Source organism: Lithobates pipiens, unplaced genomic scaffold, assembly GCF_037356315.1.
Source record: "Lithobates pipiens isolate NorthernLeopardFrog02 unplaced genomic scaffold, aLitPip1_a1.2 Scaffold_28, whole genome shotgun sequence".
NCBI classification, from domain to species: Eukaryota; Metazoa; Chordata; class Amphibia; order Anura; family Ranidae; genus Lithobates; species Lithobates pipiens.
Window position 1 is genome coordinate 88,881,802 of NW_027507789.1, and position 18,407 is coordinate 88,900,208.

At 46.7% G+C, this 18,407-nt stretch overlaps 1 long non-coding RNA gene and 3 pseudogenes across 1 annotated transcript; 1 reads left to right on the top strand and 3 right to left on the bottom strand.

The window, feature by feature from the left end:
- The first annotated feature begins 2,575 nt into the window (after positions 1–2,575).
- On the top strand, positions 2,576–9,439 carry LOC143935525 (uncharacterized). Its single transcript, XR_013263549.1, has 2 exons — positions 2,576–3,180; positions 7,052–9,439. It is a non-coding gene; the product is annotated as an uncharacterized LOC143935525 (long non-coding RNA).
- Positions 9,440–13,525: 4,086 nt separating this feature from the next.
- On the bottom strand, positions 13,526–13,645 carry LOC143936737 (5S ribosomal RNA; annotated as a pseudogene).
- Positions 13,646–13,740: 95 nt separating this feature from the next.
- LOC143936547 (5S ribosomal RNA) lies at positions 13,741–13,859 on the bottom strand (annotated as a pseudogene).
- Positions 13,860–17,807: 3,948 nt separating this feature from the next.
- On the bottom strand, positions 17,808–17,926 carry LOC143937421 (5S ribosomal RNA; annotated as a pseudogene).
- Between the last annotated feature and the right edge of the window lie 481 nt (positions 17,927–18,407).

Genomic DNA, 18,407 nt, shown 5'->3' on the forward strand with positions numbered 1-18,407 from the left:
ACTCTAGCCTCTCTGTGTAACACAGTCTCTCTCCCTGTATACCCTAGCCTCCATCTCTGCATACCCAGGACGTTCTTCTGTATAATCTAGCCTATCTATATAGACTAGCCTGTGTTTTGTACACTTTAGCCTCTCTGTATAAACTAGCCGGTCTTCTGCATACACGAGTCTCTCTGTATACCCTTGGATGTCTTTTGTATACACTAGCTGCTCTTTATACATTAGCTCTCTGTATACCCAAGCCTCTCTGTATACACTAGTCCGTCTGTATACACTAGCAAGTCTGCATACACCAGCCTCTCTGTGTAACCCAGCCTCTCTCCCTGCATACCCAAGATGTTCTTCTCTATAATCTAGCCTATTTGTATACACTAGCCTGTCTTTTGCACACATTAGCCTCCCTATATAAACCAGCCGGTCTTCTGTATACACTAGTCCGTCTGTATACACTAGCAAGTATGCATACTCTAGCCTCTCTCTCTGTATACCCTAGCCTCCATCTCTGCATACCCAGGACGTTCTTCTGTATAATCTAGCCTATCTGTATACACTAGTGTATACAGACAGACTAGTGTATACAGAGGGCCGACTAATGTGTACAAAAGACAGGCTAATGTATACAGATAGGCTAGATTATACAGAAGAACGTCCTGCGTATGCAGAGCGCTCAGCTTCAAGGTATGGCCAACGTGAGTAATATGGGGGACACTCCTCACCCCCGCCCCCACCTACCAGATCTGACTTTCATCCCCTTGCCCTCTCTGCCCCGGTCATCTGGTGGCAGTTTTATGCACTCCCTGGCCCCCACCCATTCATAATCCTTACCGACCTTTCCTTCCGCTGCTCACAGGAACACACTGGATGACTTGTCTAATTAACCAACTTGTACAAGACACCGCTATCCTTCTGTCTGACACCGGTCCCCCTTGGAGGCTTTACCCCTCACTGTTTGGGTGGTCCCTGCCTCTCCCTGGTTGCTCCACATATACCACAACGACATTGTCAGAGGGGCACCACTTGACAGGACACGGGGCTGTCATGCTGGTGGCATCTCCCATTGGAGGAAGGGATGATGGCCCCAACCCCTTGGCAACAGGTTCTTTCATGTACAGACCAAGGTGGCTCATCTTCCCTTCTGGAGTCTTGACCTTAGATGGGGGAGTTGCACTTTGGGGGGTCTGAGTGATACCTAGTGCGCTGTACTGGAAGGGCTTGACATTCCCGCATATGTGTCCCCTCCCCCTGGTTGCGCCCCTCGTCCCCCCCTCTGGCTCCCACCTACTCTTTGCCGACATTGCCTTCTGCAGCTTTCGGGGACCCTGGATGACTTATTTATTGAGCCTATTGGTACGAGACACTGCTTCCCTCCAGAGTGACTCTGGACCCCCCTGGATGATTTACCCCTTACTGTTTGGGCGGTCCCAGCCTCCCTCTGGATGCTCTACACAGCCCCCGATGGCGATGAAGGAGAGACACTAATTGGCGGGCCCCAGGACTGCTGCTCGGGTGAAGTCTCCCGTTGGATGGAGGGATGGTGGCCCCAGCCCCTTGCCTGCCGGATTTTCCATGCACCGACCAGGGCTGCTCCTCTTTCATCTTGATGTGGTGACCATGGAGGGGAGGAGTTGAAATTTATGGGGTCCGGGTGTTTGCTGGTGGGAGTGCGCTAAAGGACTTGACATTTCCACATGTTTGTCCCCTCTCCCCTGTTTCCCCCCTCCCTCCCCCCCTTCCCACCCTTCCCTTCCCTCCTTTCCCTCCCCCTTTCCCCCCTTCCACTCCCCCTTTCCCCCCTTCCCTGCCCCTTTTCCCCCCGGGGCTTGGACGGGGGAGAGGGGGTAAGGAGAGGACAATCTGCCAAAGGGAGAAATGCATTTGTTCGGGGACTGCATGTACTTTAGGGGTATGGGACGGGGGGTGGTGGATCCCATTCTGTGATGCCTTTTCTGTTGTGACGGGCTCCCTCGTGCATGCCTAAGTTTAGGGCGAGCCGAGGAGACCCCTCAGTGCTGACAGTTATATGCTCTACCTCTGTTTTGGTTATATTATTGTTTTTTGGTTCTATGATGTTACTCTTTTTCCTCTTTTTCCCTTTACCTTTCCTTCCATTTGCCCTTCCTTTCTCCCCCTTAGTTCCCGCCATGCATTACCTACCCAAAACCTACCTTGGTTCAACTTTCTTTGCTTTTCTCTGACGTCCCCCTCCCCCTCCCCGAGGAGCGATGGCAGACTCAGTCAAGGTCACCTCTCTAAACGTTAAGGGACTGAACTCCCCTGAAAAACGGTGGATCCTCCTGTGAGAACTGAAGACTTCCTGTACTGATGTGGCCTTTATACAAGAAACACATTTTAAAAATACTAGCCTCCCCTTTCTATGGTCGAGATCCTTCCCTAAGGTCTACCACTCTACTAACCCCTCCTCTAAGACCAAGGGAGTCTCCATTCTGATCTCTAGCAGGCTCCCCTGGGTTCTCCAGGATTTTCTGGTGGACCCTGGGGGCCGATATCTTTTTCTTAGGGGCCACATTGGAGAGTGCCTTTTTACATTTGCCACTGTGTACGCTCCCAATGATCACTATAAGGTAAATGAGGGAACCATCTTGTTAAGAGACATCCATTTTGGGTATTGGAAAATTACTGTTAGCATGACATAGAAACCTATTGCTTAAGGTCATATGTGTTTTTTGCTTGTACAAGGTATTTTATCACAAGGTTAGTTATCTGTTCAGAACAGATGGATGCGGTTAAGCTACTTCCCTTTTTGAGAGCAGAAGTAACTCTATGGCGTTAAACCACAAGCCTGTCTTGCACCAGACCTAAGAAACATTTTAAACTGTATAAAAATGTATATATTTAGCTTTTTGTTACTAGGCAGAAATTGCTTGTACAAAAAAACCAAGATGACGTAGTAAAATATACTATCTTGCATATTTTATGTGGCAGTCCCTGATTGGCTAAACCACAGGGCTGTCCTTTAGCTCAAACTAAATAAAACTGTTGTGTGTGCTTCAATATGCACATTCATTATTCACGTACAATAGTGTGTATGTGTAATGTTTTGTCCACCGGTGAAAGGGACCTCCTCTCTACCATCCTAGCCTAGGCTACCAGGGGTTACTTACAGAAGACGAGCAACCTAACAGTTTTGGTACCAGAAAAGTGGGGTTCGTCTTGCGACAGGTAAGTCACTTTACTCTTTTTTACCTGATTGGTGAATGGTGTAAACACTTACTCTGTCCGGGCGGCCGCTACGAACTTAGTTTAAAATTAAAAGAAGTAACTGTGCCTTCGCGGTGGACTAGGCTGGTCCCTCGGGAGGTTAAAAGGGCTCGCAAGGAATTTATAGGTTTAGGGGAGTCCGACTAGGTTGGTCTGACTTAAAACTATTGGTAATAGTATTTTTTAACACGGGAAGTAGTAGATTACGCCCGTGACAAAGGGATTGGTGGAGTGGACGCCCATTTGAAATTTTTTTTTTAAAAAAAAGTGCACTATAAATTGATAAATGTATTGCAATACGGTTATTTCATGTCTTAAAGTATATTAAGAATATGTCTGTTTCTCTCTAGGTACGTGTGTAAGTATATAGAGTATAAGTTTTAATATAGAGTATAAGGAAAATAATTGTTGTTGTTTAAATAAGTGCAGAGTATGAGGAGCCCTCTTGTAGTGACATAGCATCCGCCTGCCCCCATTGCACGTTAGGTCTACTCTTCCTAAGAATAGATGACAAGTGGATTTTACTGACCACCAGACCAGGGGGGGTTCTCTTGCAGACTTGGTGTAAGAGGGGTATATCCCGCCACCAGGAAAGATTTACCCTTCATCGTATATTAAGGGTAAATCTTCATAGTTTTATATAAGTCCATCTGCCCCAAAAAAGATCAGGGATCCTACTCCCAGACCAGAGACCGGATTGTTGGACAAACCAGGTGTTATCACCTGTGTCCTGCCACTAGACACACACTGCCCAGACTACTAGATGGGGAATACTGCAGCAACCCAAGCTATGGCCACCCCATCACCCTATGAATTTGTCAGTAATATGATCCCTGGCCCCCAGGTAGAACCATTTTGGACACAAGTCCGAGAAAGGTGTCAGCAATTGGGGATACATGACCCAGGGCCATATGGTCCTTGTACTGAGGAAGACTGGCAAGAAGTCAGTAAAATTTGTCAGGTACATAAGCATTCTTATCCTCCCTGCAAAGGGGCTGACCCACAATACATGAAGGATTGTTTCTGTGCATGGAACAAATGCCTTGGAAAATATAGGCAATTGTGGACAGCAAGGACATTGGAAATCCCAGTGCCCTTATAGGACTGGGCAGATTAGAGCAAGAGGCAGAGGCAGGGGATTTAACCCCCAGACCCGCCCACAGTATCCCCGTTATCTGCCATACCAGAACCCTCGTCAACCACTACCCCAATATCCTACACAGCCACAAATAATGCACCGAGGGAAACTCTGTTGGTATTAATGGGACACCTGTCACCCATCCCATCACTCCACCACTGACTGTAGCCACTCCAGAAGGACAGAAATTATGTACCCAAACTTTTGCCGTCTTGTCCTCATGCCCTGTGCCCCTTATGGGACGGGACCTCTTGGCACAACTGTGTATTACCATTAAGTTTAATAAAGAAGGTTCCCTTACCGCTAGTTCACCATTATGTGACTTACATGGCCCTAAGCGACATGCACACAGAGGGTTCCCAAAAAGACATGCACACAGGAGTTTCTTTCTAATGATACCTTCCTCCCTTGACCATCACACAATCAGGGCAGAAAACAAAGGTAGTGTGGGCTTTATTAATTGCACACCATATGCACCCCAAATGCGATCAGATGCAGGGATACAATATCAAAAACAGTATCCCCTACCCCCAGAGAAAGTCCAAGGCATCTCCCCTCAAATTAATGATTACATATCAAAAGGTATCCTGAGACCAATCATCAGTCCCTGGAACACGCCCATTTACCCCGTAAAAAAGGCCAGTGGGGAGTGGAGACTTGTACAAGACCTCAGAGCAGTAAACAAACAAGTGATTCCCCTCCCACCCCTAGTCTCAGACATCACTTTTATTTTCTCATGCATACCGGCAGACTCTCTATGCTACACAGTAATTGATTTAGCGAATGCTTTCTTTAGCATTCCCATTGCAGAGGAAGCCCAACCTATGTTTGCTTTCTCCTGGGCCGGGGGCCAACTAACCTGGCAAGGGTATGTAGACAGTCCAGCCGCCTTCTCTATGGTACTCAACGAGACTGTCAAGTCTTGGACTTCTGAGCGAGGGTCGGTACTAATACAGTATGTGGACGGCCTGCTCCTGTGCAGTCGAACTGCTGAAGATTGTGCGGTCGATTCAACATCACTGTTACAACACCTAGCTCACGCCGGGCATCTAGCCTCAAGGAAGAAAATACAATGGTGCCAGCCACAGGTAGAATACCTAGGGTGCATTCTAAAGGAAGGAACAAGGCTGGTGTCACCTAAACGTGCCGCAGCCCTACAAGCTCTCAGTCCGCCAAAAGACGAGGCCGCCCTACTCTCATTTTTGGGTGCAATTGTATATTGCCGCCAATGGATCCCTGACTGTTCTCACTATGATGGTATCCTACGAGAGGCTACTGGGTCAACCGCCCCTAAATTGATAGACTGGACAGAGGACAGACTAAAAGCTTTTAAAGCCTTACTACACAGTTTGTCATGTGCACCCGCCCTGGGGTTGGTAGACTATGGTAAAGCTTTTCAACTATACTGTGTAGTTTCAGGAAGCTCTTTTGCCGCCGTGCTAACACAACAACATGGATCAGGGTATCGCCCTGTCTCATATCTATCAAAAAAAAAAAAAAACTCCCCATCCAAGTACAGGGAATGCCATTCTGTCTCCAACATCTTGCTGCCTGTGCAATGGCTGTACAAGATGCAAACAAATTAGTGCTAGGTCACCCATTGACTCTCTATACCACTCATTCAGTCACGCATCTTATTCAGAACATGAATACCCAACATATGACCTCGCAAAGACTTAGTGGTTATGAGATAACACTGATGAACACTGATAACCTCACACTCAAATATGTGCCTGCCAGCAACCCCGCTGTGCGCCTTTTGCATTCCATGTTGCGTTTACCACATGACCCAGACATTATACATGACTGTTCGGAAAAGGTTGCTGCTATTACCAGTCCCAGACCGGATCTCACTGACACCCCTATCTCAGGTGCAGAGGATGTTTTCGTTAACGGTAGCTGCTCACGTCCCTCTGACTCCACCTTTTTAACCGGTTGTGCAGTTGTTCAACTACCAGACATCGTACTGGAGGCAAAATCATTACCTCCTTCTTCAGCCCAGGTAGCAGAGTTAGAAGCCCTCACTAGGGCCTGCATTCTATTCACCGGTAAAGAGGTGAACGTCTACACAGACAGTAGATATGCTTTTGGAGTGGTGCATGATTTTGGTGTGATATGGGCCAATAGAGGTTTTAAAACAGCAGACAACAAAATAATTGCCAACTCCACACAGATTAGTGCTCTCCTCCAAGCCATTCTTCTTCCAAGAAAGGTAGCCATAATTAAAGTAAAAGCACATTCTTCAGATAATAGCAAACTTTCCAAGGGAAATGCTTTAGCTGACCGAGAAGCGAGAAAGGCAGCCCAGTCCTCCACCCAGGAGCCCACCCCCACGTCCATGTACTTTAAGGATCATTTCACCTGTCCTAACTTTAAATCTGTAGTGGCACAAATGCAATCATTAGCCACTGAGGAAGATGTCTTGTATTGGGTGAAGGCTGGCTTGACCAAAGACCCAGAGGGTCTTTGGTCAAAAGAGGGGAAGATCCACATGCAAGAACCACATGCAAGAACAAAATTATCACCCTTTGAGGTCCTCATGGGAATCCCCGCAAACATAGAATTACCCCCATTAGACCAAGACACTGATATTAACATTTATTCCTAACAGGAAGTGTACGTGAAAAATCTGGTAAGTATGCTCCACGAAATAAACGAACAAGTTTCTGTCACCTTTTTTCCCTCTTCCCACAGAACCAACGCATCCCTTCATCCCTGGGGATAAAGTGCTGATCAAACAATTAGCACAAAGAAAGAGTATCGGACCGGCTTTCTCAGGACCATGGAAGGTGGAAAAGGTATCCAGGACCGCAGTGTTAACAGACCTAGGAAACACCTGGATCCACGCCAGCCGTCTTAAAAAGTGTCCCCAGCTTCCCTCGACTCCAGAGCCCCTGGCAGTGACAGAGAGCAGCAACTCCCAAGAACAAATTTCCCTGGAAGATCCCACACCCCCTCAAAAGGACAAAACAGAGCCAACAACTGCCGGGATGAGAAACGAAGAAGAAGAACAGAACTCTTAGATAACAAATAATCAGAACTTTAAAAAAAACAAAGATGCTTTCTCCATCAGTGTCAGGGAAGGCTGTATGCCTTTGGGGTAGTCTGGTACTATTTGTATTCCTGCCCACATGGTTTATAGCCAACTGTATATATCATCCAGAAGATTTAGGTCTATTAAAAGGGATATGTGGACCACCTAAGATGAATAATACCCCCGGCCAAAGACATAGTAGAAGTATTGTACCCGTTAATGAGTCACCTAAGGGACTGACTAGCAAGATGTTACTACTAAAATTCAAATATAGCTATGCTCAAAAATCCGGTTTTGAGAAATGCTGGATTTGCAGCAAGCTACATCCCAGTACAGCTAGAATCCCTCTCATGGCAGTCCCCTTGAATCTTACCCCCCTCCTTAATGGAACACCCCCTATCGTCCTAACGAATGTTACTAGGACCCTTCCAAATAAAACCCTCACTTTCCAAATTATAGGTAGAAGCCACTTCCCAGACTGGTGTTTCCGACTGGGAAACACCACAGATGGAGCCGAGGTTTGCAAACAAGCAAAACTTAACATTTCAATGACATCATTTAACAGTCCTTCTTTCTTCCATACTTCAGATCCCACCCTAAATGCCACCTTTTTAGACTTTCTTAGCTCCAGTACCAAGACTACAATACACCAATTAATGTCAATACTGGTGCTCTCTGGCCTTTCTGATACTCTTAGGAACGTGTTCCATAAACGACCCCTAGCTCTAGGAAATACTATATATATATGCTGCGGCAAACTCTGTCACCCCTGGATCCCAACCAAACCCCAGGGGTGGTGTTACCTTGCAGCCCTGGTTCCTATTATGGGGGTATTAGGGGATAACAAGGGAAGTCACCTCCTTGAAGCCAGCATGCATCCTAGATATCCCCTTAGACACCGTAATAAACGAGAATTGTTTTTAGAAAAAGATATGGCCTGGGCATGGTTCCCTTCCTGGACAGGGTGGGGAATTGACCTAATGAAAAGATTAAATAATTACACTGGCATAATTGATGAGATTCTGGAGGAAAATTCTGATGACATAACCAAACTAAATCTAGAAACTAGGGCAATTAGGAAGCAACTAGAACTACATGAGTTGGCTATAGAAAGTATGAGTGCAGCCCTTACTGGCCTCTGTGAGACTACTGAGGATTATGAGTGCTGTACCTGGATTCATAATACCAGCATCGAAGTCCCAGACTACTATGACGTTATTGCCCAACACAGGGAAGAGGTAAATAAACTACAGAAAGAGGCAAGGAACATAGGAAAAAACTGGGATCCCTTCTCGAGCAGTTTTAGTTTTGGGGGATTAATATCTTGGCTCCGAAATGCTGCCATGACAATTGTCACTGTGATTCTCTTCATTCTATTTTTATATGCCTGTTATAAGATAATCAAATGTTTATGTAAAAAGGGAAACACGGCCGCTCCGAAGGATCTGAAACTCACTTCCATTGTTAAGGATCCAACGGTATGGTATAGAAACCAAGAGCACAAGGGTTCGGAGTATGAAGCCTGTGCTATTAAATTAGAAAAGGAATGATCATTATGTAAATCACAGAATGATCAAAGGGAGGATTATAAGGTAAATGAGGGAACCATCTTGTTAAGAGACATCCATTTTGGGTATTGGAAAATTACTGTTAGCATGACATAGAAACCTATTGCTTAAGGTCATATGTGTTTTTTGCTTGTACAAGGTATTTTATCACAAGGTTAGTTATCTGTTCAGAACAGATGGATGCGGTTAAGCTACTTCCCTTTTTGAGAGCAGAAGTAACTCTATGGCGTTAAACCACAAGCCTGTCTTGCACCAGACCTAAGAAACATTTTAAACTGTATAAAAATGTATATATTTAGCTTTTTGTTACTAGGCAGAAATTGCTTGTACAAAAAAACCAAGATGACGTAGTAAAATATACTATCTTGCATATTTTATGTGGCAGTCCCTGATTGGCTAAACCACAGGGCTGTCCTTTAGCTCAAACTAAATAAAACTGTTGTGTGTGCTTCAATATGCACATTCATTATTCACGTACAATAGTGTGTATGTGTAATGTTTTGTCCACCGGTGAAAGGGACCTCCTCTCTACCATCCTAGCCTAGGCTACCAGGGGTTACTTACAGAAGACGAGCAACCTAACAATCACCAAGACACGTTCCTCAGAACTACCCTGCACAGATTATGTGACTTTCGGGAGGGCCAGTTGATATTAGGTGGGGACTTTAATGTCCCCTTTCGCCATCGGTTGACACTTCTGCCTCTTGCTCCTCGCTCCTCATTTCCTCTAGAAAGCGGATTACTAAGTGTTTACTGAATGACCAATTAGTTGATGTCTGGCGTCTGCAACACTCTGGGGAAAGGGACTACTCTTTTTGCTCTTCCCCTCACAAATCATACTTGAGGATAGACTTCTTCTTGATTCCACATGACCAACTGCACTTGGTGAGCTCTTCCTCCATCGGCCATATTACTTGGTCCAACCACGCTCCTGTAGCCCTTACCTACACCCTCTCTAAGAACCCCTTACCTAGGTCTCTATTCTGGCACCTTAATGAGAGCCTCCTCCAGATACCGGAAGTTTTAGCAGATGTGACCAGGGAATTGGACCTTTATTTCCAAGAAAACTAAACGCAGGACTGTGACCCGGGGATAATTTGGGAGGCTCACAAGTCAGTACTCCGCAGGGTACTTATCAGGCACGGGGCATGCATCAAACGAACACGGAAGGAACAGCTTGCTAATCTGTTTCGTGAACTTGCCTCTGTGGAAGCGAAACATAAACATGCCCCCTCACGGACCTTAGAGATTGAATTGGGGACACTCCGTACCCATATTGCTGACCTACTCCATTATAAAGCGAAAGCGGCACTCCAGTTTTGTCGTAAACTGACGTAGGAGTCAGGGGACAAATGCGGAAAAATCTTAGCCAGGTCGGTAAAGGAGTTGAAATCTGGCTCTTACATACCACAGTTGATAGATGAGAATGGCCAGAGGGCCTCTACCCCAACCCAAATAGCCGATGTCTTTGAGAAATTTTACTCTGATCTCTACAACCTGCCCGATTCAGGGTCTGGACAGGACAATATAGACAGATATGTAACCGGTTCTGGTCTACCAACCCTCTCATCGGAATCACAGGAGTACTTGGAGGACCCGATCACACTGGAAGAAGTCCAGACGGCCGTGGGACCTCCGAAGGTGGGTAAGGCTCCGGGCCCTGACGGATATACCGCACAATACTTTAAGACCTTCCTCCCTATTCTCGGCCCGCGCTTGGTGAATTTATTTAATACTCTGAGCTCGAATGGGGATTTTCTTGAGGATACCCTTAGAGCCCACATCTCGTTGATACCTAAGGAGGGCAAAGACCCGGGCCTATGTGGGAGCTACAGACCCATTTCCCTCCTAAATTCGGTCCTAAAACTATTCTCTAAAATCCTCGCAACGTGATTGGCACATCACTTGCAGTCCCTTATACATATTAACCAGTTAGGTTTTATTCCCACCAGGGAAGATAGGGACAACACCATTAAGGTGCTTACCTTGATCCATAAAGCAAAGTCATCTGGGACCCCTTGTCTTTTCATGAGTACTGATGCCGAGAAGGCTTTTGATCGGGTCAATTGGACATTGATGTTCTCGGTCCTTCGCCATATAGGTCTGAGTGAACGGATGCTGGCATGGATAAGTAAGATATACTCACGCCCTTCAGCTCAAGTCAAAGCGAATGGGGTTCTCTCATTTCCCCTTGACAAGGTTGCCCCCTGTCGCCCCTATTATTTGCACTGTCATTGGAACCCTTTCTCTCCACAATTCGACAAAACTCAGACATAACGGGACTCCAAATGGGTACTATTGAGTGCAAGATATCTGCCTACATGGATGACATGCTGTTCTCGCTGATGAATCCCAGAGTGTCCTTGCCAAATCTCCTTCGGGAATTCCAGATATACGGTATACTTCTTGAAATCAAAGGCCATGGGGGTTACAGTCCCCCCGCAAACGTTAATAGACTTGAAGTCCAATTTTCGATTTGAATTGGACCCATACAGCCCTTAAGTACTTAGGTACTTACATTCCACCGGACATCGCGCGTACGTTTATGTTGAACTTCCCCCCACCCCTTGTCACTAAGATCCGCAGTTTTCTTCACGGGTGGCATTCTGGCCTCCATTCCTGGTTCAGGAGATGCAATCTCATTAAAATGAACATACTCCCTAAATTTACTTATCTTTTCCAAGCTCTCCCGATCCAGATTCCAGTCCCATTTTTTAAGCAAGCTCAATCCTTGCTCACTCAATTTAACTGGGCCCACAAAAATCCCAGACTTAAGCGGTCACAGCTGACATTGTCTAAACAACAGGGAGGGTTGGTTCTCCCTGACTTGCGACGCTACTACCTGGCCTCCCATCTGGGGCATGTATTGGACTGGAATCGAAACAAACTTTCTAAGCTCACTCCCGAATTCCGCTAAGAAGCGCCATGTGGTGCTATAAGTATTTATTTACCCACAGAATTTATGTCACATCCCACTATAGGGGCTTAGTTGAAAGTCAGTCACCTGATCGCTACCCAAAACACACTCACGTCTTTGACTTCCCCCCTATTCCCTATACGTGGCCATCCAACCTTTTAACTGGGGACCCACTTAGAAATTCCAACCTAGACAATGCGTCTAAATTCATCATTGATGGAAAATGGCCTTCTTTCTCAACCCTAACAGATCCGACAGGGCTTTTCCAACTGCCTTTTTGGAGAGCGGCGCAACGACATCATTTTCTCCATTCCATCCCCAATCCTCAAACGTTCGCCCGCCCTCAGACGGAGTTTGAGACTCTATGCAGGAGCGAAGGCCCTTTGGCCCACATTCTCTCTCAAACAGATTACCCACACTTAACCTGTCTGTCTAACTGGGAAAAGGACCTTAATTGCTCATTTTCCCCAGCACAGAGACAACGCATTATCACTTTGGCTCTCAAAATGTCGCTGTGCACGAAGATACAGGAGACAAATTTTAAACTTCTCACCAGGTGGTATTTGACACCATCAAAGCTGCAGAAATGTTTCCCCTCTTCCTCGAACATATGCTGGAGGTGTGGAGAAGAAGAGGGCACGTTGCTGCACATTTTTTGGTCCTGCCCCAGCTTGGTGGACTTCTGGACAGAGATCCGATGCATAACACAAAAATTCACAGATTTCTCCATCCAGGAAGAGGCTGCATTCTTTCTCTTGCACCATTCACAGATTCCCATTAAGAAGTACAAAAAAATCTATTTTACGGCATGTGATAAATGCGGTGAAATCCTGCATCCCTCTCTATTGGAAAAAATGTTCCCCCCCTTTCATTACTCACTGGCTTAGGAAAATAGAGGACATTAAAAAAAATAGAGGACTTGATCCTCACATCACAAGGTAAATAAGAATTTTTTAAACAAACCTGAGACATCTGGAATACCTTTATATTCTCGCTGGAAGGATGTCGCCTGCTATCGCCTTAGTGCTCTGAGCTTTCCTTGACTGGCCCCTTGGACAGTGGCTGCCATCGTGTCTCGTCCCCTCTTCTCCTTTCCTGATCTTTCAGCCCTTCTCTTTTCTGCCTTCCTCCCCTATCTCTCACCCCCTTCACCCCCTCTCTCTTTTGGAAAAAGTGGAAAATTGGGAATGACGGCCCCACACCCCCCTCTGGATGGATTATGCCGGAGGGACTTGGGGTTTGTGTGACCCTGGATCTTGGTACAGTACTTTATCCGTGCCTCGAATCATTGTATTTGATGGAAGGCAGACTCACAGTTGCGAATATCCCTTTATCAAGTATTGTTCAGCTGCTTTTTGCTCTGTATTTCTCTGTTGCATTATGTACTCGGTTTCCCCTATTTGGAGAAAAAATTATATTTGAAAAAAAAAGAAGCCTACGACACCTGGTATTCCCAGGCTGTCTCCCATCCAGGCATTAACCAGGCCCGACCCTGCTTAGCCTCCAAGATCAGACGAGATGGAACAGATTCAGGGTGATGTGGCCATAGCCGATATCTTCAGGCACTCTCAACTCTCTTGACAAACACCAAGATGGTCACCTTGGAAACAAGCGGAAAAAAATAGGTCAACGGCAACAACATAAAAAGAAGCCTACGGCATCTGGAAATCCCAGGCGGTCTCCCATCCAGGTACTAAACTGGTCCCAACCCTGCTTAGCCTCTGAGATCAGATGAGATTGGGCTCTTTCAGGGTGGTGTGGCCATAGGAGATTTCTTCAGGCACTCTCAACCTTGACTAACGCCAATATGGTCACCTTGGGAAACAAACAAAAAAATCAAGTCAACGCCAACAACATGAGAAGAAGTCTACAGCACCTAGTATTCCCAGGGGGTCTCCCATCCAGGTATTAACAAGGCCCGACCCTGTTTAGTCTCTGAGATCAGACGAGATCTGGTGCTTTCAGGGTTATGTGGCCATAGGCGAGCTCTTCAGACACTCTCAACCCTCTTGACAAACACCAAGATGGTCACCTTGGTAAACAAACAAAAAAATAAAACAAGTCAACGCCAACAACATAAAAAGAAGCCTTCAGCACCTAGTATTCCCAGGTGGTCTCCAATCCAGGTACTAGCAAGGCCCGACCCTGTTTAGCCTCTGAGATCAGAGGAGATCGGGCGCTTTCAGGCTGATGTGCCCATAGGCAATCTCTTTGGGCACTCTCAACCCTCTTGACAAATGCCAAGATAGTCACCTTGGGAAACAAGCGAAAAAAAAACAGGTCAATGTCAACAACATAAAAAGAAGACTACGGCACCTGGTATTCCAAAGCCATCTCCCATCCAGGGACTAATTAGGCCCAACCCTTCTTAGCCTCAGAGATGAGAAGAGATAGGGCTCTTTCAGGGTGATGCTGCTGTAAGCAAACTCTTTGGGCACTCTCAACCCTCTTGACAAATGCCAAGATGGTCACCTTGGGAAACAAGCGAAAAAAAAAAAAAAAATGAATCAACGCCAACAACATAAAAAGAAGCCTACAATAACTGGTATTCCCAGGTGGTCTCTCATCCAGGTACTAACCAGGCCTGACTCTTCTTAGCCTCCAAGATCAGACGAGATTGGGTGCTTTCAGAGTGCTCGGACTCTTTCCCCATCGCTAATGGGACGAGGCAGGGGTGCCCTCTGTCTCCCCTAATTTTTATTCTGACACTGGAACCACTTATGTGTCACGTTCAGAATGACCCGAATATTACTGGCATATCCAAACCCTCGGCACACCACAAAATTGCGGCGTACGCTGACGATCTAATTTTTTTCATCTCCAATCCACACATTTCGCTTCCCAATATACTCGCGGCTCTCCGGCGATATGGCAGCCTATCAAACTATAAAAACAATTGCACCGTCGGCTGTATTGAATATATCGGTCCCGGATGGTGAGGCCAAGAGGCTACGCTCCGCTTTTCCATTCTACTGAGCTGAAAAATCTATACGTTACCTGGGCGTTGACATCGCAGCGGATTTGGCGCAATTGTACCCGCTTAATTTTGTCCCTCTCCTGAATAGACTGAAATCTGATTTGGGAAACTGGCATGCTTTAACACTGACCTGGTTCGGGCGCTGTAATGCATTCAAAATGACGGCCCTCCCGCGGATCTTATACTTGTTCCAGACATTACCGATCCGGTTACCCCCAATTTTTTTCAGACAACTGCAGGTGCTGCTCCGGGACTTTGTTTGGGCGCGCAAACCGCCCAGAGCCCGTTTGCAATTGCTTGCCAGACCAAAGGACAAGGGGGGTCTGGGTCTCCCAGATCTGAGACAATACAACAGAGCGACTCTGCTAGCGAGAGTCGTTGATTGGCATTGTAATGGCCCACACAAGCAGTGGGTGGAGATGGAGATTGAGGATGGATCCATTCCCCTATTGACCTCCCCGTGGCTCCTGTCTTCCATACCAAAAGACCTCAGAGATCACCCCGTAGTGGGAGCTACGTTGGCTGTTGTGCGGAGGTTGTTCCGCTGCACACACATTGCTCCCCTGCCGTCACCAATGACTCCGGTTATAGGTAATCCAGACTTCCCACCGGAATTTACCAACAAGAAACTGCGACAGTTGACAGTGGTGGGGAAACAGCGTCTGGGAGAGGTGTGGCCCCCGAGAGGGCTCCCGACCACGCAAACAGTCGCCAAGCTTTCTGACCCTCCGCTTGACTTGTTTCGTGCTTATCAACTTCGTCACTTTCTTCTGGCCATACAAAGGGCCCCCTACATTCCTAGAGACCTGACGCCCTATGAATCCATCTGTCACAAAAAGGAACCTGTGCGAAACACCCTCTCCCTCCTGTACAACCTATTAAGTAGTCAGGAGGAGGAGTCGACCCCACCATTTATCCACAAATGGGAGAGGGACTTTGGCATCACATTTACCCCACAACAGATAGGGAAGATCCTGACATTAGTACATAAAGCTTCCATCGCAAACCAATATCAAGAATCAGGGTACAAGATAGTCTCACGCTGGTATAGAGTCCCATACCTTCTGAATAAAATGAAAAGATCGATTCCGGATGTTTGTTGGAGGTGCAATTCAGATACGAGGATCATGGGACACATTTTCTGGGCATGCCTGGCCTTGAGGAACTTTTGGGTGGAGGTGACCGGGATGATAAAAACTCTCAGAAATGTAGACATCGCAGATAACCCAGCAGCGTGCCTTCTACACTTGACCGAACAGCCTGTTCGAAAATACAAAAAAACCCTCACGATGCAACTCCTGAACGCCGCCCGGGTCTGCATTCCCACACTGCGGAGGCAGCCTCAGTCCCCATCCAAGGTGCTGTGGTATTCCAAAGTCAATCATATTCTCCGGATGGAAGAATTGACCGCCACCCTTCACAACACTGAAGAGGCATTTAGTGTTACATGGAGGCCCTGGAGGTATTTTACTGGTACTTGAGACTACATTCGGGAGGTAAGCAGCGCCCCTGTCCCAGAAAACGACTGAACATATAACGTTTACCTACGTAGGCCATGTCTGCCCTGGGTGGCATTCCCCCCCCCTCCCTTTTTGTCTTTATTTTTCTATTTTTCCCCCGCCGCCATCCCCCCCCCTCCTCTCTCTCCGTCTTTGCACTCTCTTCTTCCCCCGTCCTCCCTTTTGACTATGCCTTGTCTCCTTACTAGCCTTTGGGACCCAGAAGAACCCCAGGGTTCTGGACACGACCGGCTCATATTTTACTCTGGTTCACATAGGTCATGATAAGCTGGCTCGCTGTGGTCCCAGTTGTTCTCCATGATTACATTTGTCCGAACGGAGCTGCATTAGTTATACTGTACTACATGTCCAAGGTGGGGTTTCTCTCTTTTCTGCATGAAACTCTAGGACTCCCCTCTGAGAACCCAGAGTTATTTGGCTGCCTATTTTTTGTTACCATGTAATTGTGACCCTGGGTCATGCTGTATGGTTGACTGTTATATTTATGTTGTTCTACTTATACTTAATAAAAGAATAAAACAAAAAAAAAAAATAAGTCAATGCCAACAACTTAAAAAAAAAAAGCCTATGGCATCGAGAAATCCCAGGCGGTCTCCCATCCAGGTACTAACCAGGTCCCAACCCTGCTTAGCCTCTGAGATCAAATGAGATTTGGCTCTTTCAGGGTGATGCAGCCATAGTAGATTTTTTCAGGCACGCTCAACCCTCTTGACAAACGCCAAGATGGTCACCTTGGGAAACAAACAAAAAAAACAAGTCAACGCCAACAACATAAAAAGAAGCCTACCGCACCTAGTATTTCCAGGCGGTCTCCCATCCAGGTTTTAACAAGGCGCGACCCTTTCTAGCCTCTGAGATCAGCGGAGATTGGGCGCTTTCAGGGTGATGTGCCCATAGGCAATCTCTTTGGGCACTCTCATCCCTCTTGAAAAATGCCAAGATAGTCACCCTGGGAAACAAGCGAAAAAAAACAGGTCAACGCCAACAACATAAAAAGAAGAATACGGCACCTGGTATTTCAAGGCCGTCTCCCATTCAAGTACTAACTAGGCCCAACCCTTCTTAGCCTCTGAGATCAGAAGAGATAGGGTGCTTTCAGGGTGATGCGGCTGTAAGCGATCTCTTTAGGCACTCTCAACCCTCTTGACAAATGCCAAGATGATCACTTTGGGAAACAAGCGAAAAAAACAGGTCAACACCAACAACATAAAAATAAGCCTGCGGCATCTGGAAAACCCAGGCGGTCTCCCATCCAGGTACAAACCAGGCCCAACGCTGCTTAGCCTCTGAGACCAAACGAGATTGGGCGCTTTCAGGGTGTTGTGCTCGTAGGCAATTTCTTTGTGCACTCTCAACCCTCTTGACACATGCCAAGATGGTCACCTTGGGAAACAAGGGAAAATAAAACAGGTCAACGCCGACAACATAATGAGAAGCCTACGGCACCTGGTATTCCCAAGCTGTCTCCCATCCAGGTACTAACCAGGCCCATCGCTGCTTAGCCTCCGAGATCAGATGAGATTGGGCTCTTTCAGGGTGATTTGGCCATAGGCACTCTCTTTGGGCACTCTGAAGCCTCTTGACAAAGGCCAAGATGGTCACCTTGGGAAACAAGCTAAAAAAAACAGGTCAAAGCCAACAACATAAAAAGAAGCCTACGGCATCCAGTATTCCCAGGCGATCTCCCAATCAAGACACTAACCAGACCAGATCCTTCTATGGCACCTGGTCTTCCCCAGGCAGTCTCCCATCCAGGTACTAACCAGGCCTGACGCTGCTTAGCCTCTGAAATCAGAAGAGATTGGGTGCTTTTAGGTTGATGTGGCCGTAAGCGTTCTCTTCAAGACACGCCCAACCCTCTTGACAAACGCCAAGATGGCTGCCTTGAGAAACAAGCAAAAAAAGCAGGTCAAAGCCAACAACATAAAAAGAAGCCTATGGGCTTACAGCAGACCCTAAAAGATGGGACCCACTAGCTCTGTCATGGTTCGGACGCTGTAATGTGTTGAAGATGAACGCAATGCCACGACTTCT